The sequence below is a fragment of the Salmo trutta genome, chromosome 11 (genome assembly GCF_901001165.1).
Source record: "Salmo trutta chromosome 11, fSalTru1.1, whole genome shotgun sequence".
NCBI lineage: Eukaryota > Metazoa > Chordata > Actinopteri > Salmoniformes > Salmonidae > Salmo > Salmo trutta.
In genome coordinates, this window is record NC_042967.1 from 547,108 (window position 1) to 570,803 (window position 23,696).

At 43.8% G+C, this 23,696-nt stretch overlaps 1 protein-coding gene and 1 pseudogene across 5 annotated transcripts in view; one reads left to right on the forward strand and one right to left on the reverse strand.

The window, feature by feature from the left end:
- Positions 1-23,696, forward strand: part of LOC115202050 (storkhead-box protein 2-like) — a 316,252-nt gene that overhangs the window by 282,185 nt on the left and 10,371 nt on the right. The window lies entirely within an intron of this gene.
- LOC115202051 (caspase-3-like) lies at positions 15,023-23,696 on the reverse strand (annotated as a pseudogene).

Here is a 23,696-nt window from a genome sequence, read left to right on the forward strand (position 1 = left end):
GCTGTCATACCTTGCTGTCATACCTTGTCCATAGACTGCAGACAGGGTAAGGAAACCAATACGTATTTATGTAATTTGGGTGCACTATCCTTTAACGACTCACAGACCATATTCTGTCTCAGTTTCACAGGCAATTAGCCTGTACTCAGACCCCTTGACTTTTTCCACATTCTGTTACATTACAACCTTATTATAAAATTGATTAAATAGTTTTATCCCTCATCAATCTACACACAATACCCCATAATGACAAAGCAAAACCTTTTTTTTTTAAATGTTTTGCACATTTCTAAAATAAAAAAAATGAAATATGAAATGTACATAAGTATTCAGACCTTTTACTCAGTACTTTGTTGAAGAACCTTTGGCAGCGATTACAGCCTCGGGTCTTCTTGGGTATGACGCTACAATCACGGCATACCTGTATTTGGGGAGTTTCTCCCATTCTTCTCTACAGATCCTCTCAAGCTCTGTCAGGTTGGATGAGGATCGTCGCTGCACAGCTATTTTCAGGTCTCTCCAGAGATGTTAGATCGGGTTCAAGTCTGGGCTCTGGCTGGGCCATTCAAGGACATTCAGAGACTTGTCCCAAAGCCACTCCTGCGATGTCTTGGCTGTGTGCTTAGGATTGTTGTCCCTTTGGAAAGTGAACCTTCGCCCCAGTCTGAGGTCCTGAGCATTCTGGAGCAGGTTTTCATCAAGGATCTCTTTGTACTTTGCTCCGTTCATATTTCCCTCAATCCTGACTAGTCTCCCAGTCCCTGCCTCTGAAAAACAATCCTACAGCATGATGCTGCCACCACCATGCTTCACTGTAGGGATGATGCAAGGTTTCTTCCAGACATAACGCTTGACATTCAGGCCAAAGAGTTCAATCTTGGTTTCATCAGACCAGAGAATCTTGTTTCCATGGTATGAGAGTCTTTAGGTGCCTTTTGGAAAACTCCAAGCAGGCTGTCATGTGCCTTTTACTGAGGAGTGACTTCCGTCTGGCCGCTCTACCATAAAGGCTTGATTGGTGGAGTACTGCAGAAGGTTGTCCTTCTGGAAGGTTCTCCCATGTCAACAGAGGAACTCTGGAGCACTGTCAGAGTGACCATCAGGTTCTTGATCACCTCCGTGACCAAGGCCCTTCTCCCCTGATTAGACCGTGCGGCCAGCTCTAGGAAGAGTCTTGCTGGTTCCAAACTTCTTCCCTTTAAGAATCCTGCAAACATTTTTTGGTACCCTTCCCCAGATCTGTGCCTCAACATAATACTGTCTTGGAAGCTCCATGAACAATTCCTTTGACCGCAGGGCTTGGTTTTTGCTCTGACATGCAGTGTCAACTGTGTGACCTTATATAGATAGATGTGTGCCTTTCCAAATCATGTACAATCAATTGAATTTACCACATGTGGACTCCAATCAAGTTGTAGAAACATCTTAAGGAAGATCAATGGAAACAGGATGCACCTGAGTATTTCTGTTATTTATTTTTTATTCATTTGAAAGAATTTCTAAAAACCTGTTATCAGTTTGTCATTTATAAGGTATTCTGTGTAGATTAATGAGGAAAAAAAGTAATTTAATACATTTTAGAATAAGGCTGTAACGTAACAAAATGTGGAAAAAGTATACTTTTCAAATACACTGTATATTAATACATACAGACTCCCCTCACAGGTAAATCTTATGAATGGCACGTTCCTCTGTTCAGGCGTTGCTGATTCATTCCATATCTTACAACACCTGGATAGGTATTTTAAGTATCAGCTAACCACATCATTATGTTATAGCAATTCGTCAGTTGATGACACAGGCGATTACACAGTCTGACTCAATCGATGATGTGGCAAGCAACCATTGGTTGATGCATGCAAGGTCTGAGCAGGGTAATGCGACCCATATGTTATAGCACGCCGCTTTTCAAACCAACTGGGAACTCAGAAAAAAGGTCAAATCATGACATCAGTGATCTTAAGGTCGGAAAGTCGGAGCTCTAGAAAGAGGCCTGAGTTCCCGAGTTGGAAATCCGAGTTGCATGACTATTCAAATTTCCCAGCCGGAGCTGGTTTTTTTTTTAGTTCCCAGTTGTTTTGGACGCACTAAAGTCGGAAGTCTGAGATTTCCGAGTTCCCAGTTGTTTTGAACACAGCAATTATCTGGTGCCCGACTGCACAGTCAATGACGTGGCACGCAGACATTGGTTGACATTAAGTAAAATTTGCATCGGGCCGCTTCTGGGGGGATTCTGGTAAGATTCCGGCAAAGTCGGCTGAATTCTGATAGACGGAAACGGCCCGATGTACTTGGGCCAATTCTGGGCAGTCATTCATTTTGATTCCGGGCCGAGTCCGACACCCGATTCCGGGCCGATTTAATCAGTTCCGGCCCCCCGGAAGAGAAGTGGCCGATTCCTCATTGCTAGCTGGGTAGGGTCTCCACCAAGCTAGGTAAATCTGCTTTTAGTTTTAATACAATATTGCTGGAACAAAATTCAAAATACAGTTCATCTTAATATTCTTGTGCCGTTCGGTATTGATTGGGTAATTTTTTTTTTTCTGAGAGATTTGTGATGTTTTACTTGTGTTTCCCATTACTGTTTTTGTATTTTAATGTATATATACTGCTCAAAAAAATAAAGGGAACACTTAAACAACACATCCTAGATCTGAATGAAAGAAATAATCTTATTAAATACTTTTTTCTTTACATAGTTGAATGTGCTGATAACAAAATCACACAAAAATAATCAATGGAAATCCAATTTATCAACCCATGAAGGTCTGGATTTGGAGTCACACTCAAAATTAAAGTGGAAAACCACACTACAGGCTGATCCAACTTTGATGTAATGTCCTTAAAACAAGTCCAAATGAGGCTCAGTAGTGTGTGTGGCCTCCATGTGCCTGTATGACCTCCCTACAACGCCTGGGCATGCTCCTGATGAGGTGGCGGATGGTCTCCTGAGGGATCTCCTCCCAGACCTGGACTAAAGCATCCGCCAACTCCTGGACAGTCTGTGGTGCAACTTGGCGTTGGTGGATGGAGCGAGACATGATGTCCCAGATGTGCTCAATTGGATTCAGGTCTGGGGAACGGGCGGGCCAGTCCATAGCATCAATGCCTTCCTCTTGCAGGAACTGCTGACACACTCCAGCCACATGAGGTCTAGCATTGTCTTGCATAAGGAGGAACCCAGGGCCAACCGCACCAGCATATGGTCTCACAAGGGGTCTGAGGATCTCATCTCGGTACCTAATGGCAGTCAGGCTACCTCTGGCGAGCACATGGAGGGCTGTGCGGCCCCCCAAAGAAATGCCACCCCACACCATGACTGACCCACCGCCAAACCAGTCATGCTGGAGGATGTTGCAGGCAGCAGAACGTTCTCCACGGCGTCTCCAGACTCTGTCACGTCTGTCACGTGCTCAGTGTGAACCTGCTTTCATCTGTGAAGAGCACAGGGCGCCAGTGGCAAATTTACCAATCTTGGTGTTCTCTGGCAAATGCCAAACGACCTGCACGGTGTTGGGCTGTAAGCACAACTCCCAGCTGTGGACATCGGGCCCTCATACCACCCTCATGGAGTCTGTTTCTGACCGTTTGAGCAAACACATGCACATTTGTGGCCTGCTGGAGGTCATTTTGCAGGGCTCTGGCAGTGCTTCTCCTGCTCCTCCTTGCACAAAGGCGGAGGTAGCGGTCCTGCTGCTGGGTTGTTGCCCTCCTACGGCCTCCTCCATGTCTCCTGATGTACTGGCCTGTCTCCTGGTAGCGCCTCCATGCTCTGGACACTACGCTGACAGACACAGCAAACCTTCTTGCCACAGCTCGCATTGATGTGCCATCCTGGATGAGCTGCACTACCTGAGCCACATGTGTGGGTTGTAGACTCCGTCTCATGCTACCACTAAAGTGAAAGCACCGGCAGCATTCAAAAGTGACCAAAACATCAGCCAGGAAGCATAGGAACTGAGAAGTGGTCTGTGGTCCCCACCTGCAGAACCACTCCTTTATTGGGGGTGTCTTGCTAATTGCCTATAATTTCCACCTGTTGTCTATTCCATTTGCACAACAGCATGTGAAATTTCTTGTCAATCAGTGTTGCTTCCTAAGTGGACAGTTTGATTTCACAGAAGTGTGATTGACTTGGAGTTACATTGTGTTGTTTAAGTGTTCCCTTTATTTTTTTGAGCAGTGTATATGTATAATTTGTGTTGTATTGTGCAGGACACATTTGAAAAAGAGGCCTGGTCTCAATATGTCTTATGTTAAAATAAAGGTAAAATAAAAACAATATTCACATGGTCATTTACCAGGTGAAGTAAGGGTGAAATAATTTTACAAACTCCAAAAAACAACTTTTATTTTCTGAAGACAGCAGGTGGTACTGACTAGACAAAATGTGAGGACATGGCATTAGGATGGCACAGTTTATATGACATTGTAGCAGAGTAATTTTTCATTGGACTCAATAGAAGTAACATTAGTGTAAAATAGACATGATCAATGTTCCCTCTAAACTGTGCGCATGTTAGGCCTACATTATGATCAAACAGCAACAGTAGCCTACTTGACCACTGTTAAAACTAACTTAAAGCGGGTACAGCCTCAGTGTTCACAGTAAATAAGCGCCCGGAAGTTGCACAGAATTTTCGGGCTCAGCAGACCTGAAATTTGCTCAGTGATTTAAAAAATTTGAGGGAACATTATAATCATGTTATACACAGACAGCTTATGGACAAAGGTAATAGATACATTTTTCTCTATGGACAACCGTATCACCAAAAACCCATAACTGAAAAACGGTCCTGCTTTAAAATGAAATATAATCATTTATTGACATGGTAGGCCTAATTACTTTGACCATTAGGATACACATCGCTACATCATACAATGTTTGCTAATCTAATGTGTGAATATCCAAATGTGTAATGACACAACTGTAAACTGCTATCACAATAAAATGCACTCAGTAACAATGTGCCTAATCTGTAGTTACGCTTTACCTATCTATGTGATTATAATGTAAATATATGATTTTAGCACCATTTATTATAAAGCGTGTCTTGTTTTGTACGCTTTGTACAAATAATAAAACGCAGAACTACAGGATGTTTCTTAACATAACTCTTTATTAACTAGCTACAACTACATGTTCGCCTATCTCCAACCACGATCAACTGACTATGCCCTAACCGTCTGGGTGGTCTTAACCAATCACTGAACAGTAGGATACGGCGGTAAAATGCATCCAATTATAATTCAGTATGTATTCACATATGAATATTACATCCCCCTTCTTTTAAAACAAAATACAAATGTTTACATATTCTAAGCTTTTCTTTTGAATACATGCTCTGTAGTTTGAACTCAAGGTAAGTAACCATTTATATTGCATAATACACCAACTGAATCAACATAGACTCTGAAACAATGATCCAACATACTGTTACTTTTAGAACAAGGGATTCTCAGCAACTCAGCTTTCACTGTAGAAATGACATCTTAACATTTCAAACAAATACAATACTAAAGCATTTCAAGTGAACTTTCAATAACAAGTTTACAGTCTGGAACTCTTTTAGGGCAGCGATCCGCCTACACCCTTTGACATTTCACAGGTCGAGGACAGCTCTGGGCTTGACCTCTCTTCCTGACCTTGTGCGATATGATGTTGAGCATGCTTCTGTGTCAGTCAACAGCTCTTGTGGTGTTGCAGGTAAGTATGGTGTATGTTGTGCTGTGTGTGTGTTTAGTCCATCACGTTCTCTTTCAGGGGAACAGTTCATCTCATCAGTGTGTTGTTCTTTTGTGTTCAGTAAGTGACGACGATTGCGGCGGTACACTGCTCCTTCTGCTGTGCGGACGTAATATGAACGTTCAGTGTCAGCTGGCTGGATGACGACTGCTGGTTTCCAGAGGCCATGCTCTTGGATTCTAACTGACTCTCCGTCGATCAGTGGTGGCAGTGGTCTAGCTGACCTGTCGTAGTATCGCTTTTGTTGTTGTTGTCTCTGTGCACGTTTTCCATGCATTTCATTGTAGCTGACGACCTCAGGTTGCAGCTGCTGGTTGGTGCTGGGAAGGGTTGAGCGAAGTCTGCGGCTCATCAACAGCTGGGCTGGTGATTTGAAGTTGTCAACTGGAGTGTTGCGGTATTCAAGGAGACTGAGGTAGGGGTCTCTCTTGTCTGCTTTTGCTTTGTCCATGAGTGATTTAGCAATCTGCACAGATTTTTCAGCAAGGCCATTACTTTGAGGGTAATGTGGGCTTGTGGTGACATGTGTGAACTCCCATGCTTTTGTGAAGGATTCAAACTCATTTGATTTGTAACAGGGCCCATTGTCAGATATTAAAGTCTCTACAATGCCATGCCTGGCAAAGGCTGCTTTTAGCTTGTGTATCACAGCTGCAGATGTGGTACTGTGAAGCTTGTCGAGTTCGAAGTATCTGCTGTAGTAGTCCACTGTTACGATGTAGTCCTCGTTGTTCCAGATGAACAGATCGGTTGCCACGACCTGCCAGGGTCGGTCTGGGATACAGTGAGGTAACATTGGCTCTTTGGTGTTTGAGGGGCGTCTTTCAAGACAGATGGTGCATCTACCAACAATGTCCTCTATTTGTTTGCACATTCCAGGCCAAAACATAATGTCCCGTGCTCTCTGTTTGCACTTTTCCATGCCCATGTGTCCAGCATGGATCTTTGTCAAAATCTCTTCTCTGAGACTGGTAGGAATAATGATTTTCTCTCCTTTGAAAATGATTCCGTTGATCTGTGATAGTTCATCACGATGGTTCCAGAATTCTGAGACGCTCTGAGGGCATTTTCTCCTCTCCTCAGGCCATCCATCCTGTATGACTTCCCTCAGCTGTGTGAGTTGAGAGTCCTTTCCTGTTTCTGCTTGGATCTCCTTCAGTTTTGTGTCACTAACTGGTAAGTTGCTGTACACAGTGTGTACTTGCATGTCCATGCCTTCACTGAGGCTGCTGTCCTTGTAGGTAAGAAACTTCCTGGAGAGTGTGTCTGCGACAGGAATGTCTTTGCCTGGACGGTGAGTGATTGTGAAGTCGTATTTTTGTAGTTGAAGGATCATTCTCTGTAGCCTTGGCGGGGCTGCAGCTAGTGGTTTCCTCATGATTGACTCAAGGGGCTTGTGGTCGGATTCCACAATGACTTGTCGTCCATATACGTACTGATGGAAACGTTTACATCCGAATAGAATGGCATAGAGCTCCTTTTCAATTTGAGCGTAGTTGATTTCACAGTCTGTGAGAGATTTGGAAGCGTAGCCGATGGGCTTTCCTTCTTGCAGTAGCACTGCACCTAGTCCATACTTCGACGCGTCCACTTGGAGTCTGAGCTCTTTGTTGGGGTCGTAGTAGGCAAGGATTGGTCCTGGTTCTCTCGTGATCAAGTCTTTCACATTCTGGAAAGCAATGTCGTGTTGCTTGTCCCAAAGAAACTCACTGGACTGCTTTAGCAGTTGACGCAGGGGTGCATTAGCATTGGAGAGGCTGGGTGCGAACTTGGATAAGTAGTTGACCATGCCAAGCACTGTTTCCAGCTCTGCACGGTTTTTTGGTGGCTCCATTTCTTTTATGGCTGAGATCTTCTGTGGATCTGGCTTGATTCCATTCGCTGTGAGAAGATGTCCGAAGTAGCTGACCTCTGTAGCGCCGACTGTGCTCTTCTCTGGGTTGAGCCGGACTCCTCTCTCGCGGGATCTTTGCAGCATCGCGCGGAGGTTTCGGTCGTGCTCCTCTTTGGTTCGACCATAGACAAGGATGTCATCCACAATTGCCACAACTCCGTCGAGGCCTTCGTACACTTCGTCGATCTTTCGCTGAAACTCGTCTTGGGCTGAGATAATCCCAAAAGGCAGGCGACGGAACCTGTAGCGTCCAAACGGTGTGTTGAATGTTGTAAGCTTAGATGACTCTTCTGTGAGCTTGATAGCCCAGTAGCCTGATCTAGCGTCCATGACGCTGAAGTAGTGTGCTCCCGCTAGCTTGTGTGTGATGCCATCTAGCGTCGGTAAAGGGTAATGGGGCCGTTTGATAGCCTTGTTCAAGTCTCTTGGGTCGAGGCATACTCGGAGCTTGCCTGTGCGTGGTTTCTCCACCACCACTAACGCGTTTACCCAGTCGGTTGGTTCTGTAACCTTGGTGACTATGTCAGATTGTTCCATGCTCTCCAACTCTTTCTTCAGACGGGCACGGAGAGCAAGGGGAATCTTTCTCGGGGGGTAGACCACAGGGGTTGCGTCTGGGTCAAGGTGAATGGTACATTCTCCTGGGAATAATCCTATTCCTGTAAAGACATCAGCAAACTCCTCCAGTACATTTCCTGTCTCTACTGGTGCTGTTACTGATAAAACTAGCTTGATGAGGTCCATGTCTAAACATGCTTTAAGACCTAGCACTGCAGGTGCTCTAGTGTCAACAACGTAAAAGTCCAACATCATGTCACTTTCCTTGTATTTGCATTTGAAAGTGCATGTGCCTTTTACTGGGAGCTGTTCACCACCATAACCAGTCAGTCTGCGCATGGTGGGCTGTAGCTCACACTCAGATGTCAAGCTGCGGTACTTATTCAGAGGAATAATGTTTACTTGTGCACCAGTGTCTAGTTTGAACTTTAGCTTTGTGCCTTGTGTTCCTATCTCAATGTCAGCAAAGGCTTGCTCTGTCTCTGATATGTGACTTTTTCCTGTCACTGAATCAATAAACAGTTCATCATCATTTGACTCTTTGATTGACATTTCATCTTCACTCACTGTGTGTACTGTTTTTCCACGGTAAGCTCTGCACACTTTTGCAAAGTGATTCCATTTACCACATTTAGTACACTGTTTGCCTTTAGCTGGGCAATTTCCTTGTTCGCCATGCACTTTGTATCCACAATATCCACATGTTTTGGGGCGTTTTGAGTCTGTGTCGCTCTGTTTTGGAGTTATGTCTCTCTCCGTTCTGAAACGCGCTCTCTGGGCACCGGAGGTGTGCTTTGATGTCTGCCTGACTGCGTGCACTGCTTGTTCACGTGATGCGCTCGTGCTGCGGCGCGAAATGGTTTTCATCTGAGCCTGTGCTAGCTCGTGAGATCTGGCTATGTCGATAGCTTTGTCCAGCGTTAGCTCAGACCCAACATTCAAAAGTTTCTCTCTCACTCGCGGTGAGTGTATTCCAAATACAATACGGTCCCTGACCATCTCATCCTTGTTTGCATAATCACAGTCTTTCACAAGCAGACGCAGCCCAGTCACAAACGGTTCAAAAGACTCGCTAGCTCCCTGTACTTTCTCATGGAATTTGTACCTAGCGAAAATTGTATTAGTCTTCGGCACAACATATGCTTCAAAACGATCGTAGTATGTTTTCAGTACCTTTGATTCAGCTTCGGTAAGTGTCCATGTGTTGTAAATATCTCTCCCTTTTTCACCGATCCAGAGGAGCAGGTAGCTACATTTTTCCTCTTCTCCTCTTTCCTTCAGAGGACCCGTGAACATTAGCTCCACATGCTGTTTGTACTTACGCCATGCATCGGGTAAGTTTGTAGACTCCCAGTCCATTCGAGGTGAAGGAACTCCAGAAAAATCCATCTTTTAAGACCATTTACTCTGACACCATGTCTTGTTTTGTACGCTTTGTACAAATAATAAAACGCAGAACTACAGGATGTTTCTTAACATAACTCTTTATTAACTAGCTACAACTACATGTTCGCCTATCTCCAACCACGATCAACTGACTATGCCCTAACCGTCTGGGTGGTCTTAACCAATCACTGAACAGTAGGATACGGCGGTAAAATGCATCCAATTATAATTCAGTATGTATTCACATATGAATATTACAAAGCGGAACCGAAAACTGTAACAATGACTGTTGGAGCTTCGATAACGTCACAAACTAAGTGAAATTCAAAACAATTACAGTATGACAAATGTGATCAAGAGGCAATGACGGTTTACATATTTCTATCCCAAATATAAATTGTCAGTGCTTAGGTCATGGCTTTGTTTCAATTGCTTCAACTGCGTCACAAATAGAACCAAGTTCTATGCTAGCGTCTGGCTACGCTGACGCTCGTTGATGCGCTCGAGCAGTGTGGGTGCAATGTTTGAATAACATGTATGTGTACATTTATTTTGCAGCGCGATGCGGGGGGTGTGGTCAGCATGTTAGTCTAAGCTTGGGCCTAACTGTACACGCACTAAATACATGTCAATTTCCACATGCTTTTGGAAACTTGGGCAGAAAAAGTTAACGTCGATTCACTGAGACAAATGGGACAATGTAATTCAATAAGAGAAAAGCTGCAAAATGGAGAGTTGAAAATAAAAAGAAGTGAGGACCAGAATAGTAGCCTAATGTTTGGGAAGATGTTGTGTGTGATGATTGTGAGGCACTATACAAATTTGACAGTCACAAGACGGGGACTTCAAACATGGCACATCAAGGGAACTGTACTGTTCAGATAGATAATATAAACTGCAAACTGCTATCAAAATAAATTGTACTCTGTAACAATGTGCCTAATCAGCGTAAAAAAAGGGGGGGGGGGGGGGTCAATGCAAATAGTCCGGGTAGCCATTTGATTAGCAGTCTATGACTAGGGTGGCTAGAGTCTTACTCAATTTGTAGGGCCTTCCTCTGACACTGGCTGGTATAGAGGTCCTGGATGGCAGGAAGCTTGGCCCCAATGATGTACTGGACCGTACGCACTACCCTCTGTAGCTCCTTGCGGTCGGAGGCTGAGCAGTTGCCATACCAGGCGGTGATGCAACCAGTCAGGATGCTCACGATGGTGCAGCTGTATAACTTTTTGAGGATCTGAGGACCCATGCAAAATCTTTTCAGTCTCCTGAGGGGGAATAGGCTTTGTCGTGCCTTTTTCACGACTGTGTTGGTGTGTGAACAAGAAGCTCTCAACCTACTCCACCACAGCCCCATCGATGTGAATGGGGGCGTGCTCGGGCCCTCCATTTTCTGTAGTCCACGCTCATCTCCTTTGTCTTGATCACATTGAGGGAGACACTTCCATGTCTCTGACCTCTTCCCTGTAGGCTGTCTCATCGTTGTTGGTGATCAGGCCTACCACCGTTGTGGCAAACTTAATGATGGTGTTGGAGTCATGCTTGGCCACGCAGTCATGAGTGAACAGGGTGTACAGGAGGGGACTAAGCACACACCCCTGAGGGGCCCCCGTGTGGAGGATCAGTGTGGCAGATGTGTTGTTGCCTACCCTTACCACCTGGGGGCGGCCCGTCAGGAACTACAGGATCCAGTTGTAGAGAGAGGTGTTTAGTCCCAGGGTCCTTAGCTTATTGATGAACTTTGAGGGCACTATGGCATTGAACGCTGAGCTGTAGTCAGTGAACAGCATTCTCACGCCGTTGTTCCTTTTGTCCAGGTGGGAAAGGGCAGTGTTGAGTACAATAGAGATTGTGTCATCTGTGGATCTGTTGGGGCGGTATGCAAATTGGAGTGGGTCTAGAATTTCTGGGATGATAGTGTTGATGTGAGCCATGACCAGCCTTTCAAAGCACTTCATGGCTACAGACGTGAGTGCTACGGGTCGGTAGTTATTTAGGCAGGTTACCTCGGTGTTCTTGGGCACAGGGACTATGGTGGTCTGCTTGAAACATGTTGGTATTACAGACTCGGCCAGGGACAGGTTGAAAATGTCAGTGAAGACACTGCGGCCTTGGGAATGTTGACCTGTTTAAAGGTCTTACATCAGCTACGGCGAGCGTGATCACACAGTCGTCCGGAACAGCATGCATGCTTCAGTGTTGCTTGCCTCGAAGCGCTCGTCTGTTAGGCTTGTGTCGGGCAGCTCGCGGCTGGTCTTCCCTTTGTAGTCCGAGTGTCAGAGCTGGTGTAGTAGGATTCAATCTTAGTCCTGTATTTATGCTTTTTTCTTGTTTGATGGTTCGTCTGAGGGCATAGCGAGATTTCTTATAAGCGTCTGGGTTAGAGTCACACTCCTTGAAAGCGGTAGTGTGGATGTTGCCTGTAATCCATGGCCTCTGGTTGGGGTATCTACGTACGGTCACTGTGGGGGACAGCATCATTGATGCACTTATTGACAAAGCCAGTGACTAATGTGGTATACTCCTCAATGCCATCGGATGAGTCCCGGAACATATTCCAGTCTGTGCTAGCAAAACAGTCCTGTAGCTTAGCATCTGCGTCATCTGACTTCCGTATTGAGCGAGTCACTGGTACTTCCTGCTTTAGTTTTTGCTTGTAAGCTAGAATCAGGATAGAATTATGGTCAGATTTGCCAAATGGAGGGCGAGGGAGAGCTTTGTATGCGTCTCTGTGTGTGGAGTAAATGTGGTCTAGAGGTTTTTCCCTCTTGTTGCACATGTAACATGCTAGTCAAACTGAGGTAAAGCGGATTTAAGTTTCCCTGCATTAAAGTCCCCGGCCACTAGGAGCGCCACATCTGGATGAGCATTTTCTTGTTTGCTTATGACTTTACACAGCTGGTTGATTGCGGTCTTAGTGCCAGTATTGGTTTGTGGTGGTAAATAGACTACGAAAAATATAGATTTAAGCTCTCTTGGTAATTTTTTTGAACCTTTATTTAACTTGGCAAGTAAGTTAATAAGAACAAATTCTTATTTACAATGAAGGCCTGGGAACAGTGGGTTAACCCCTTACACTCATGGGAATTGGCCTATTTGGATAGGGCTAAATTGATATGTTTCTTACACTTTTTCCATATTTCTTCTGTCTGTATGTATGTATGTATGTATGTATGTATGTATGTATGTATGTATGTATGTATGTATGTATGTATGTATGTATGTATGTATGTATGTATGTATGTATGTAGCAATTTAAAGGGGACATTTTGGAGATGATGGAGAAAAAAATGTTTGACTAAAGGTGAGGGCACAAAAGTTCAGCTGACACGACTGAATCCTAACATTACACTGTTGATTTTATGTGCATTTTACATTTACTGACTATTCGCTGCATTTGCTGATAAGGAAATCTGAAAATACTCTGGAAACATTCAGTAACATGATAAGAATATTCTTGAAACATTTTGGGTAGGTGCAACATAAGACAAATAAATGACAAGGGTTTGAGTGAGAGGTGTAATTGGTGTTTCCAAGTGGCAACACACCTCTCCAAAGTGTGCACAGTTTCCTAAATAACATCAATGCACTTTTATGACTCATAGCACTTCATAGTTGACTTTTCTTTTTTGAGCTCTCCTAGTTGTGCCGTTGAGGAACTAGAGCAAGCACACTTGCCATTGTTTTCTTTGGAGCACACCCCTGCTTCCCGCCTTTACACAAGAACTGTTGTTTATGCAATCCAAATACGATCCATTATAAATAGCAATCTGGGTCAGGTGGGCATCATTTGAAAGCCTGTTCTATTGTCAACAGGACTAGCTAAACTATAAAATTACAAGACAATTCAGAGGAGTAGATCGTAATTTCGGTGCACATAGGATGGAGTTGAGTTAGGGTTAACTGCAAACGTTCTTCACAATAGAACAAACAATGCTCATTCTGTTTAGGACAACCCAGGCTATAATGCCACGTCATCTTGTAACTGTACGTCAATCATAGTGCTCATAAACATTGACTCTGTATATGCCAAGTTTTATGATATGAAAGTGTATATTTGGACTCAACAGGTGTTTGACTTGCTTGTATGACATCATCAAAATGGTATTTATTATAATGTATTATCTTTCAAAATACATCAAGTCCTCATAATTTAATTGCCTTGTTCAGGGGCAGAACAGATTTGTACCTTGTCAGCTCGGGGATTCAATCTAGCAACCTTTCGGTTACTGGCCCAACGTTCTAACCACTAGGCTACCTGCTGCCCCAAATAGTGTGGTCTACAGCTTATCACTATACCTCAGGCGAGCAAAACCTCGAGACTTCCTTAATATTTGATTTTGCGCACCAGCTGTTATTGACAAATAGACCGAGACCGCCACCCTTTGTCTTACCAGAGGCGGTTGTTCTGTCTTGCCGATGCACGGAAAAACCAGCCAACTGTATATTATCAATGCCGTCGTTCAGCCACGACTCGATGAAACATAAGATATTACAGTTTTTAATGTCCCATTGTTAGGAGTCTTGAATGGAGCTCATCTAGTTTATTATTCAATGATTGCACGTTGGCCAACAGTACAGATGGTAGAGAAGGGTTACCCACTTGCAGACAAAATCTCACAATTTGGACCTGCATCCCCTGTATCTGCCTGGTCGGGTATCTGGAGTAAATGCTTTGCGTCCGACTCGTTAAAGAAAAAATATTTGTCCAGTTCGAGGTGAGTAATCGCTGTTGATATCCAGAAGCTCGTTTTGGTCATAACAGACGGTGGCAGAAACATTATGTACAAAATAAGTTACAAATAATGTGAAGAAAAAAAAACACAAAATAGCACAATTGGTTAAAAGCCCGTAAAAAGGCAGCCATCTCCTCTGGCACCATTCTGATTATTTAAAATATTTAATAATGTAATTAACTCCTGCAGAATTAAGCAGTTCTTGCAGTAAAATTATACACCAATGTACATTTTGACTCAGGAACAGGAGTGGAGAAATATGATGTAGCAGACCTGAAATCTTATCAGAAACATTTTAGGTAATTTTCACAGCTTTCAATTCCCGTCAAACTGATGTCATGTGGAAATTTTGCACTGCATTTTCACTTTATCACATAGTCGGGCAGTTGCAGATGGGTTATTAGCAATTGCGGGTGGGTGTGGTTGAACAAACAGCTGATTCCACGCATCACTACCGGAGTTCACCTTTAAGCCTACTGTCTAGTAGTGCTTCTACAACTGGGCCTTTAATATGTAGGCAAAATGTATTGTCCAAGTTAGAGAGGACAAAACCTCTCTACTATCATCATACACATCCTACCGGCATACCACACACTTGTTTACGCCAGGACTAAACGGAATAAGCATTTGGTCATGTTCAGGTCAGGAAGAGCTTGCAATTGACCGTTTGGAGTCGACTGAAAGAGACAGAGACAGATTTCATGAAGGAAGGCGAAAGGGAAGCAAGTCTTATTTCTGGAGAATACATTTTTTTACAGGATAGTTTACTTCACAGTACAACTATAATGGACCTAAACAATATCCTGCAATTTAAAAAAAATATATAAACAATTTAAACCAACACAAAAGACAAATGTAACATAATCCCTTGAGGAATGCACTTTGACTACTCATGCAATTATCCAACAAAATGTACGTGTGGTTCTAGACATTGTAAAAATAATAAAATAAAATGTTTAAATAAAACTGTATGAGACACCTGAGGAGGGAGAATTGCTGGTGCTTGTAGACGAGTTGCACATCCATGATTTGATTAAAACACACTACCCCTGCAATCTACTCCCAAAACTTTATACACATCCTCCGTTAAACTTAACACAAAAGGGATCATTCAGTAAGAAACAGGGTTGGGGTCAATTCAACTTTCAAATCAATCAGTACATTTAGGAAGTTCATTAAATGTAACATTTACAATTAGGATTTTTCATTTCCTCAGTTGACGGAATTGAAGCATGAAATTACCCCAACCCTGAAGAAAAGTCAACTTCTCTGTGCATGACATCAGGAGGAAAGCATGACAGAGGTTTCAACCTCCAACATAAAATGTGATACTTAAGCCTACAAGTTTAAACCAAGTCCAACTTGATCCAGAGCGATTGAGCAGTGGTGTTAAAAATTCAGCTAATACAATCCACAACCAAAACACACATCTATTGCCCTCACTCAGATAGAAGCTAGCCTGATCCCAGGTCTGTTTTTCCTCTCTTGCCAACTCCTATAACAGTGACCATAGCTGTTGGCGAGACAGCTAAAATCGATCTGGGACCAGGCAAATGAAGAGCTTCTTCACACCGTTCTCCTATCAGGGTGTAAAGTACATCTCTTTGGTCAGCATTGATACGATGCAGGGGATCTGCTTCTTGGCATCGAAACCAGGAGAGTTTGACGCAGACTCAAACTCTGTCGCCACCTTGTGGTTGACCCCGGTCAGGACGTGTTGGACCTCCAGCTCTTTGCTGTACATGTCAATCATCTCACACAGCGATTGGATGAAGCAGGAGCCAGTCTGTTCCTCCACGAGTAGTAGTCTGTGGGAAGATGTGTGAGAGTACATAAGAGTCAAGGGCCTGGTTTGAATAATTCAGAAAATGCATCCTTGCTCGAGATAATAACAGATCTTAATTGGATGGATTGGTAGAAGTAAGAGGGTGGTAGCCTTGCTTTCACAGATCCAACTACTTATAAATCTGTGCATACCTCCAGGAAACAAGGCAACTTGACTGGAGAGTGCTTTACGTATGTGTGTGTGGCTTTGGAACATGTCTTGGACCTGGAGCTGTGGAGTAGGCATAGAGGAAGTCTGCTTCCACGGGGATCCTGGTCGAGCTCCAGTCTGAACTGCTGTCTGCCTCGATGCCCACGTCCAGATCAGTACCTCTGCAAGCCTGCATGTCACACACACAGGGAAACAGGAGACATGGTCACAGTCACACACACAAAAACGCAAAGGCTAACTTTTGAACCATCCCTCACCTCTTGACTTCCGAATCGTACTACACCGGCTCTGACGCTTGTTGGACGTGGCAGGGCTTGCAAACCATTACAGACTACAAAGGGAAGCACAGCCGAGAGCTGCCCAGTGACACAAGCCTAACAGACGAGCTAAACTACTTCCATGCTCGTTTTGAGGCAAATAACACAAACATGCATGAGAACACCAGCTGTTCTGGAAGACTGTATGATCACGCTCTCCGCAGCCAATGTGAGTAAAACCTTTAAACAGGTCAACATTCACAAAGCCGCAGGGGCAGACGGATTACCAGGACGTGTACTGCGAGCATGCGCTGACCAACTGGCAAGTGTCTTCACTGACATTTTCAACCTCTCCCTGTCAGAGTCTGTAATACCAACATGTTTTAAGCAGACCGCCATAGTGCCTGTGCCCAAGAACACTAAGATAACCTGCCTAAATGACTACCAACCCATAGCACTCACGTCTGTAGCCATGAAGTGCCCTAGAAAGGCTGGTCATGGCTCACATCAACACCATTATCCCAGAAACACTAGACCCACTCCAATTTGCATACCGCCCCAATAGATCCACAGATGATGCAATCTCTATTGCACTCCACACTGCCCTTTCCAACCTGGACAAAAGGAACACCTATGTGTTCAGCTTTCAGCTCAGCGTTCAACACCAAAGTGCCCTCAAAGCTCATCAATAAGCTAAGGACTCCGAGCCTAAACACCTCCCTCTGCAACTGGATCCTGGACTTCCTGACGGGCCTCCCTCAGGTGGTAAGGGTAGGTAACAACACATCCGCCACGCTGATTCTCAACACAGGGGCCCCTCAGGGGTGCGTGCTCAGTCCCCTCCTGTACTCACTGTTCACTCATGACTGCACGGACAGGCACAACTCCAACACCATCATTAAGTTTGCTGAAAACACAACATTGATATAATTGATCACCGATGAGACAGCCTATAGGGAGGAGGTCAGAGACCTGGCCGTGTGGTGCCAGGACAACATCTCCCTCAACGTGATCAGGACAAAGGAGGTGATTGTGGACTACAGGAAAAAGGAGGACCAAGCAAGCCCCCATTCTCATCAACGGGGCTGCAGTGGAGCAGGTTGAGAGGCTCAAGTTCCTTGGTGTCCACATCACCAACAAACTAGCACTACCAAGGACACCAAGACAGTCGTGAAGAGGGCACGACAAAACCTATTCCCCCTCAGGAGACTGAAAAGACTTGGCAAGGGTCCTCAGATCCTCAAAAGGTTCTACAGCTGCACCATCGAGAGCATCCTGACTGGTTGCATCACTGGTTGCATCACTGCTTGGCCTCCGACCGCAAGGCACTACAGAGGGTAGTGCGTACGGCCCAGTACATCACTGGGGCCAAGCTTCTTGCTATCCAGGACCTCTATACCAGGCGGTGTCAGAGGAAGGCTCTAAAAATTGTCAAAGACTCCAGACACCCTAGTCATAGACTGTTCTCTCTGCTACCGCACGGCAAGCGGTACCGGAGTGCCAAGTCTAGGTCTAAGAGGCTTCTAAACAGCTTCTACCCCAAGCCATAACACTCCTGTACACCTAATCAAATGGCTATCCAGACTATTTGCATTTCCCCCCCCCCCTCTCTTTTATACCGCTGCTACTCTCTGTTGTTCTTCAATAACTCTACCTACATGTACATATTACCTCAACTAACCGGTGCCCCCACACATTGACTCTGTACCGGTACCTCCCTGTATATAGTCTCGCTATTGTTAAACTGCATTGTTGGTTAGGGGCTCGTAAGTAAGCATTTCACTGTAAGGGCTACACCTGTTGTATTCGGCGCATGTGACTAATAACATTTGATTTGACTGTGGACGAGACTGACCTGTTTTGTCAGTAGGGGATTAAATTAACCTCTATCTTATACCTTCTTTTAACCTTAACTTCATATTGTTGTTCTAGTGCTTTTGTTTCACTTTAATTCCATCTAGAAAACAAAAACCCCAAACAGGTGCAACGGCTTTGTAAATCTGCTACTGTGTAGTTTTAAAAGTCGGATCTAGGAACAGTACCGGGTGAAGAAGAGTTTGGGCTTGCCCACCAGCGAGTTGCAGCGGTCACCCCGGAACAGGCTGGTGAGGCTCTTGAGCTAGATGGAGGCATCCGTCCCGAAGAACACACTATCGTCCCCGTGACTCAGCAGGACACACACGAACGAGGCGGAGCGGCTGTGGTCCTCCTTGGAGGCTGGAAACACAACATCAAGTTTTAGATTGGTCCTTCACAGAATTGACAAGACACTTTAAAGGAGAAATCTGCTGTTGCTACATACATTTTTGGACTTTGTATTGATGTACCCTTAGTTAAACTGTTGTACACCATCAGAACCCAAAATATAAGCTTGCGTTACTTCAATGTTTGTAAACAAAGTAAATGTAAACAAACACTGTACAGCATTTTAAAACATGGTTAAAACTATAATGTTGATATCATGGATGGTCAGTCCTGTCTATGAGTTTGAAAATGGTTAAATGTCTTCAGCCTCATCGCTCAGCTTTTTACCAAAACATGGTGGGGGTAAGTTTTGTTATCGTTTCAACTGCGGATTGCCCCTTTAAAAGGTAGACAAGAGCAGTATTGGGACTATTTCCAGAACAACAAGTGGGAAGCGAGACGCTCATTTTCTCCACCATTGTTTTCACACAGCTATCACGTTGCAGGTGAGTGAATGAAGTGCAACAGTGCACATACTGTGAGAGCGGATAGTTTTTCATCCCACTCATCTGCAATGTCTTTGGTTAATAACCCTGTTGCTCATGGCAACATCATATTGTTAATTCTCAGTTTAAGTACAGGAAACTATGTACATTTACCTGATTTTATTGTGAATGGGCTGCTTTTAAAACTTAATTCACTGAATGTCTTCTGTGTATGATCTTCATACGAAGACAAACCTATCTCTGCAGTGGTTGTCAGTGGTGGTGCTGACTTTCAAACATGCTTACCTGTGGTTAAAACATGTTTGATCTGGTCCACTGTCTGGTCGTTGTAAACCTTCACCTTATAACCCAGTTTCCCAAACACCTTAATCACATTGCCTGCATCCACATCTGTGCCATTGCGTACATTCATACCTTTAAAAACAAAGTCAAGTTATTAGACTAATTCTATTTGCTTTCTGGATATGGAATGTGTGTCATCATTGTGTACATACAGCCTTTACACAGTAGTGGAAAAAGTACCTGATTGTCATACTTGAGTAAAAGTAAAGATACCTTCATAGAAAATGACTCAAGTAAAAGTGAAAGTCACCCAGTAAAATACTACTTGAATAAAAGTCTAAAAGTTTTGTTTTAAATATACTTAAGTATCAAAAGTAAAAATATAAATAATTTCAAATTCCTTATATTAAGCAAACCCAACGGAACCATTTTATTTGTATTTTATTTACAGCTTGCCAGGGGCACACTCCAACAGTCAGACATCATTTACAAAAAAAGCATGTGTGTGTAGTGAGTCCTCCAGATCAGAGGCAGTAGGGATGACCAGGGATGTTCTCTGTTTAGTGAGTCCTCCAGATCAGAGGCAGTAGGGATGACCAGGGATGTTCTCTGTTTAGTGAGTCATGCAGATCAGAGGCAGTAGGGATGACCAGGGATGTTCTCTGTTTAGTGAGTCCTCCAGATCAGAGGCAGTAGGGATGACCAGGGATGTTCTCTGTTTAGTAAGTCCTCCAGATCAGAGGCAGTAGGGATGACCAGGGATGTTCTCTGTTTAGTGAGTCCTCCAGATCAGAGGCAGTAGGGATGACCAGGGATGTTCTCTGTTTAGTGAGTCCTCCAGATCAGAGGCAGTAGGGATGACCAGGGATGTTCTCTGTTTAGTGAGTCCTCCAGATCAGAGGCAGTAGGGATGACCAGGGATGTTCTCTGTTTAGTGAGTCCTCCAGATCAGAGGCAGTAGGGCTGACCAGGGATGTTCTCTTAATAAGTGTGTGAATTGGACCATTTTCCTGTTCTGCTAAGCATTCAAATGTAACAAATACTTTTGGGTGTCGGGGAAAATTTATGGCGTAAAAAGTACATTATTTTCTTTAGGAATGTAGTGAAGGCTCAGTTGGTAGAGCATGGTGTTTGCAACGCCAGGGTTGTGGGTTCGATTCCCACGGGGGACCAGTACGGAGATTTTTTTTTAATGAAATGTATGCATTCACTACTGTAAGTCGCTCTGGATAAGAGCGTCTGCTAAATGACTAAAATGTAATGTAAAAAATGTAAGTAAAAGTTGTATAAAACATGAATAGTACAAAAAACTACTTTAGTACTTTAAAGTATTTTTACTTAAGTACTTTACACCGCTGCATTTACACATATTCTTACAGTAGTAACCCAGCAGACAAAGCTGGGTGAGGTAATGTCATTACAACCAGTTTACATAATAAAAAAATAAAAATAAATATTTAACCTTTATTTAACCAGGTAGGCCAGTTGAGAACAAGTTCTCATTTACAACTGAGACCTGGCCAAGATAAAGCAAAGCAGTGCGATAAAAACAACAACACAGAGTTACACATGGGATAAACAAACGTACAGTCAATAACAATAGAAAAATCTGTGTGTGCTGTGTGTGCAAATGGAGTAAGGTGGTAAGGCAATAAATAGGCCAATAGTGGCGAAGTAATTACCATTTAGAAATTTACACTGGAGTGATATATGTGCTAATGAGGATGTGTAAGTAGAAATACTGGTGTGCAAAAGAGCAGGAAAACAAAAACAAATATGGGGATGAGGTAGGTAGTTGGTTGGATGGGCTATTTACAGATGGGCTGTGTACAGCTGCAGCGATCAGTAAGCTGCTCTGACAGCTGACGCTTAAAGATAGTGAGGGAGATATGTCTCCAACTTGAGTGATTTTTGCAATTCGTTCCAGTCATTGGCAGCAGAGAACTGGAAGGAAAGGCGGCCAAAGCAGGTGTTGGCTTTGGGGATGACCAGTGAAATATACCTGCTGGAGCGCGTACTAAGGGTGGGTGTTGCTATGGTGACCAGTGAGCTGAGATAAGGCGGGGCTTTACCTAGCAAAGACTTATAGATGACCTGGAGCCAGTGGGTTTAGCGACGAATATGTAGCGAGGACCAACCAACACGAGCATACAGGTCGCATTGGTGGGTAGTATATGGGGCTTTGGTGACAAAACAGATGGCACTGTGATAGCCTGCATTCAATTTGCTGAGTAGAGTGTTGGAGGCTATTTTGTAAATGACATCGCCGAAGTCAAGGATCGGTGGGATAGTCAGTTTTACGAGGGTATGTCTGGCAGCATGAGAGAAGAAGGCTTTGTTGCAAAATAAGAAGCCAATTCTATATTTAACTTTGTATTGGAGATGCTTAATGTGAGTCTGGAAGGAGAGTTTACAGTCTAGCCAGACACCTTGGTTTTTATAGTTGTCCACATATTCTAAGTCAGAACCGTCCAGAGTAGTGATGCTAGTCGGGCGGGCGGGTGTGGGCAGCGATCGGTTGAAGAGCATGCATTTCGTTTTACTAGCATTTAAGAGCAGTTGGAGTCCACGGAAGGAGTGTTGCATGGCGTTGAAGCTCGTTTGGAGGTTTGTTAACACAGTGTCCAAAGAAGGGCCAGATGTATACAGAATGGTGTCGTCTGTGAAGAGGTGGATCAAAGAATCACCCGCAGCAAGAGCGACATCATTGATATGTACAGAGAAAAGAGTCGGCCCGAGAATTTAATCAGGTTATAATGATGTAATTTCAACTAGTTTCACCCACTGGGAAGATGCTGAACAACAAGCTTTATGCAAATACAAAACATAAGTATTAGACATAGACTAGACACGGGAAAAACATCACCCTATGTCTACAAATGAACAAACACAATACCTGTTCTTCTGTCAAAGTTCTTGTTGTTGATGATGATACACTGGCCAATGCTGGGGCAACTGAGACTGTACCTGAAGCTATGGGCCTGAGGTTTGGCGTCCACCTGCATAGACCCAGAGCCAGCACAGGGGCCCTCGCACCTAAGAAATAATAAAACAGATGCCACTTAGCAGAAGCTTTCATCCAAAGTCCCTTGCAATCTAGTGATTGCATAGCCTACATTTTCATCTATGCATGTTATTCCTCTGAGAATTGAACCTACAACTTTGTCATTGGTAGCTCTTAACAACTGAGCCACACAGGACCACTAGTTAGATCACAGCAATACACCAATCTGATACTCTGTGTAAATCAGATCTCGGACTGGGTTTTGAGTAAGGACACACGTGAACTGTTGAAATACTTTCGAGCATCCTTACCTCCTACTTTCCTCAAAGTAATCACCGATCAGACATGTGGATTGTGTGGAAGCTATGAGGTGGTACCCTTACTTTTCACCTGCAGAATCATCAGATCAGTGATTACTTTAAGGAAGGGCTGAAGAATGCATTTCAAAAGCATTTCACAGGCAGGCCCTTAACGCAAAATTATCCCAGGGCTGTTGCCATGTGACTGACCCTGTGCCTTCCCTCTCGGTAAGCCATTTCTATGACTAAAAAGAGAAGACGTTTTACATAAGATATACAATAGATCTATTGTACAACGTCTATTTTTAGTCATAGATATGGCTGTGTGTGTGTCAACTATAGGCGTGATACAAAAACAATTTGGTCAATTTCCTGTATGTAGTCTAGCTATACTGGCCATGGACCAAATTTGGCATAAGACTCCACGACCACAACACGATCATCAAGTAACAATGTAGCCGAATGTCCTGATTTCATTACAATTATTTTTAATAACATTTGAAGGTCCGACTGTCTGGTAAATATCGACACTCAAACCAACTTTACCACGGTTGGCTAGGCTACTTCGTAAAATGCATGCATTGTGATAACAAAGAATCTCACTCTTGTCCATCGCCCCGCCTGGCGTCAACGCAGTCCCCAGCACTCAAATCGTTTGCTACTGACATGGTATTCTGCGAATCGATTTCAAACAAATGTCAGTGATTATATACCATTTTTCGTAGTAAAGTTTTGGCCAGACCGTGCAAATTGCCACACTTATATAAAGCCAATATACTGTATGCATATGTCTTCCTGGAGTTCTTTGTTACAAACAACAGTCAGCGACCAACCAATAGTAGCGTCCG